This window comes from Psittacula echo, assembly GCF_963264785.1.
Source record: "Psittacula echo genome assembly, chromosome: 2".
Lineage (NCBI taxonomy): Eukaryota > Metazoa > Chordata > Aves > Psittaciformes > Psittacidae > Psittacula > Psittacula echo.
This window is the reverse complement of record NC_137737.1, coordinates 34,430,849-34,435,890: the sequence shown is the minus strand read 5'-3', so window position 1 is coordinate 34,435,890 and position 5,042 is coordinate 34,430,849.

Genomic DNA, 5,042 nt, shown 5'->3' with positions numbered 1-5,042 from the left:
CTTGAAAAGATTCTTGGAAACTTTCTTCAGGTTTGTTTTGTGTCTGCCTGAACAAAAATTCTCAACTGGAGATACAAGAAGACATTTAAATTAAGTGTGTGGAAAATAAATGTATATAGTGCAAATGTACATATTTTGTGTGGAAACAGCCTTCTCAAACAATCTGAGAACCAAGAATGCACTGTACAGAATTGCATGTGAAAATGAGTCTTTTCTACTGGATATATGTTCCTGTTTACATACATGTTTAAACATGACACAAAGAAGTGAAGTTAAATGGTTGAGCAATACCATGGGCATATCATGGAATTACCTTTAATGTGGGTCAGCCGAACAAAGAGTGGATGTTACTGGAGAGCCGCCCTCACGTGACACATGCTGGAATCATTGTCATCAAGGAATAAAGAAGAGCAAATGTGTGATGCTTCGGTAATGGTCACCTTTAGCTGATGTGAAACATGAAGTTACTGGTAAACCAGGGCATTTTTCTGAACAAAATGGTAACGTAGAAATGAGTATCTTGAGTGGAGATAGTGTATGCTATGTGAAACCCTTTATACACAGGAATAAAAAGTCATCACCAATTCAGCAATTTAAGATTATATACAGGTTTACGTAACAGTTTATGGGGTTTTCTTTTTGTTTTTTAAATTTGAGATGTTTTCAGCAAATATGATGAATTCTGAGGTGATTTTTTTTTCCCCTGAAATTGCTTTTTCAGACATTTTCCACTAACTCCTTTAACTCTGTGCAGTTCTTTGTGAAATCCCAGTGAACAAACAGATAAACAGTTTTCAGAGACTCGGTTCAAGATGGAGAATTTTGTCCAACCTTTTCTGGTCAGAGGGAATCCTGTTGTAACCACTCATCAGATCTTGAGGGAGAACAGGGGAATGGTGATCTTTGAACCTCTGAGTTGTGGGTGACCTTGAACTAGGCCTCCTTGGGGAACTGCTGCCATATTTTATCCTGTAATAATATTTTAACTTTCAAGAATGCAAGTCAGTCTGTTGATATCACGAGGAAGAGGGACTTTGGTCATCTTGTTGCATGCAGATGGCTGAGTCTCTGAATTACAAATGAAATGAGACTGGAGCTATTTGGAGGAACCTTTTCCCCCACCCATTTTAAGAATGCCCATCTTTCTTACTAGCTCTTTGCTTTAGCATAAAAACTGAAACTGAGAGAACGGCCCATCAGTGTGGCAGTGACAAGCTGCAATTTATGTTCCACTTAGTGAAGTTATGGTCATTTCTTTACTGTTTGTGGTTTTGGTTCATGTCACAGCTTGACCTCTAGTTGCTTTTTCATTTTATTCTTCTACTGATCACTTGTTATCAGTCAAAAACACAAACACTATTATTTTCTAAGCATTTGTGCAATTATGATTATAAACAATATGAATCCTAATTTGTACCTATGTACCATCATAGAATGGGTTTGGGTTGGAAAGGATCACCTAGTTCCAACCCCCCTGTCACGAGCAGGGACACCTTCCACCAGACCAGGTTGCTCCAAGCCCCGTCCAACCTGGCCTTGAACACTGCCAGGGACGGGGCAGCCACAGCTTCTCTGGGCAACCTGTACCAATGTCTCACCGTGCCACGTACATGGCTTTGATCTTATCCCAGTTTAAAAACTGAATTCAAACCTTGCAGCCACCAATGTGTGTAGAAAAAAAAAAAAAGAGAAATAGAATTTGTGAAAAGAATGGCTTCATTTTTTTTGTTTGGGAACAGTTTCTTTTAAAGATTGACCAGCTCATCATAAAAAATCATTCACTTCCCCCAGATTCAGCAGTTTTACTGCCAGCTATTTTGAAGCTATGGGAAAGAGACTCAGCTATTTGTTCTTCACATGCATAACTTCCAACACTTGGAAAGTCAACCTACTTAAATGGCTGCAAGAAATGGTGCTGGCAAATGCTGCAGTGGGGGCGGGATGCGTAACCTCCATCTATGCCAGTATTAGGAGCAATGGGGAAACTGTGAGTTTGAGAGAGACTTTCTGTTTTGTTCTTCACAACTTAAGTGTTGTAGATATAATTTTATTTATCTTCTGTACAGACTTGGTTAAAAGATTTATTTTTAATGTTTGAAATAATGCACTTGTTTACTATTACTGTATGTGGGGTAAATATATTTTCAGGTCATGTAAAAATATGAAGTAATTTAAACATTAAATAAATGTGCTGTGGATGCTTATTTTTGTAATGGGAGCAGCATAATTAAGTACAAACTCTTTATAACTTGACTCCAGCTGGGCTACAGTTCACTATCCTGCCCGCCTTAAATTACAGATTAGTGCTGTGGTTTCCCCAGAGTGGTATTTTGGATTCAATTACTTCAGCTGAAGGGCAGATATTTGCTTATATCACAAATTATTTCAGATAACACAGTGCAGGAAGAAAGATTCTCCTACACTAAATCACAGTGTCCCGGGTCTGATGAAATTCCAGCTCCAGTAGCCAAAACCACCCCTGGAGCGCGGGGTACGGCAGCAGAATTCTGCAGTGGAGGGGTCGGATATTTTTACCTGCTGGGTTACAAGCTGGAAGCTGCCGCAGAGCTCTGCATGAAAGCAGAGGAATGGATTTGGCTTTTCTTCAGTCTGGCAATGTAAAGAAACCCATCCTTAGGATTTATCTTAAAAAAATTATCTTTTAATTTAGCTACTTGAGTCTCACACTACATTGAAGAAGGGGCTCCCCAAGCAAAGGATACAGCTCCTTGTATGATCGGGAAAATAACAACTAACATGGGCACCTGAGCCAAGTGGTGCAAATACTCTGTCTGCTTCCAACATCTCCCCAGTTGGCTCCACCTCACCTCTTGGACACTTACCACCACTATCACTGTCCAGACTTTTAACAACTGTGCCACAAAGTTGCTCAGGCATCATCATGTAAAATAACGAGGTGGCAACAACATCACTACTTCATGTTTTTCTATTTATTAGATTTTACATTTCATATATTTACAAAGACATCTGTAGTGCTTTCTATTTGATTTGGTTGCAACTGTCACTTCATCAACACAATATCAGTTTCATACAGTCATCGTACATCATAAAAGAGGATGGGAATGTACTGTTTTAACTATCAGCACTTTTAACTGTTACTAATTCTTTAACCATTAAGTGTCTTTAGGCAGCTTTATAAATCTATGCTTCCATAGTAATTGTTTTAAAAAGTAAAAATAAATATTTTGTTATTAAACTTACCTCAAATAAATGAAGCTTTCAATCATGAAATAGTTCAGGTGTGCTTAATACCAAGTCACCTACACCATGAGATTCTTTTCAGAACAGGTGGAGCCCCCCCCGGCACACACTGATTCCTTATACAGGCGCATAACAGCTTCAGAAATTTCCTTAAATATATTGGCACTGTTACATATTAATACAGGTAAGATGGGAGCAGCTCAACTGGTAGGTAACTGATTGTCACGTCGTCCTCAAGTTATCAGAAATTGTTATGATCTAGACCCAATACTATTTACAGTTTCATCTTACATTGCATTAAAAATCATTATTTAAAGTCCATTCCATTCATTTCTGTTGGAAAGCACTGACAGCTCATGGTTTGAAAATAGTCAAAGAAACTAATCGAACCAAGGGAAAAAACGAATGTTTATTGACTCAGATTCCTCACAGCAGGGATAAAAGCTGTAAATTTGTAATTTCCTATATATCTCAGTGTGCACTTCCCCAATTCGCTTTTCACTGATCCAAGCTGCTGGAAAAAGGACGGGTTTCTTAGGAGGCTGGCTGACTGATGAAACCTCTTCCCTGGTCCCTTTTGGATGAGGTAGGTGGGCGTGATGCATGCTGCTTTGGAGTTGAGTAGGAATGGCTCTTTATTCTGACTGTTTCAATAGCTAACTTGGTTTTCAACTTCTGCAGCTGTAGCTGAGCTACCTCTTGTAGCATAACAACCACCAGCATTATGCCTGTGGCTAGGGGCATTTGTTAACACATTCCGTAGGTCATGCTGGCAATTTAGGGCAGCCTTGTAAACTTTGACATTTAAGGCTTGACAATATACAAGCGCCTACAACGTATAGAGTGCTGACTGTACACCTTGCTGCAGCAGGCATACTCATTGCACAAAATGTGTCTAAAAAGCTAAAAAGCAGCTCAGGACTTGTTTTAACTATCCACTGAGGTGTTGCATTCAGGTCTAAGCCTATTAACATATCATTGTTTGCTTAAAAATTGACATAAATAAGGTTTTGTGTTTTGAATAAACAGGGTCATAACCATAAAACATTAAAGAAAAAAAAAAGGGACTACTTTGTAAAAAGACCAAACTCTTATAATCTTATTTTCCAGTTTCTTTTTAATATCAGTCTTAAATTCCTCTGTTACTCCCAATTTATCTTAGCAGAGACCTCAGAAACCTCAGCTAAGGCAATGCAGCCAGCATTTAGCAATTAGAAAGCAGATGCAGCTTTCTGCTTACATGGCAATGTCCTGCTTCTGAAAGACAGAACACTGCAAAGAAAAGGCAAAGTGTGTCAGCTCAAACCAGTACAGTGCTGCAAGTTCAAACCCCAAGAGCTGTTGGTGTGAGGTGGAAACCCTGAAGTCCTGTGTTACGCTCTATTTGAGGATTTAAAGAAGCATCAGAAAAACACACTTAAAATACACAGAAAAGTGTCAGGAGATAAATTATCGCCAGCTACTGAAAAATGAGGCAACCTCAGTTCAGATCCTTTTAACAAAGTTGGTCTCGTTAAGCTTTTGGCTGCACAGACAAACACCTCTCAAAATCAGCACCTCCAGGAAGGTGTGTGTTTAATCAACTCCTTTTTAAGATGCTGAAAAATAACCCCTGGTTTACTGGATCACTCGTTCTCCCACAACTCTTTTTCCTCCAGAAAGAATAAAGAATGTGGAAGATGATATAAAAAATAAACTGCATCGGGGCATCAGCAACATCACACACACAAAAATGTACAGGGTATGTTTAAAGAGTTGAAAGTCCATAACGAAAGTTTCTCTTGCTTATCTGCAGTCACTAATTTCTGCCTACAGTAGTT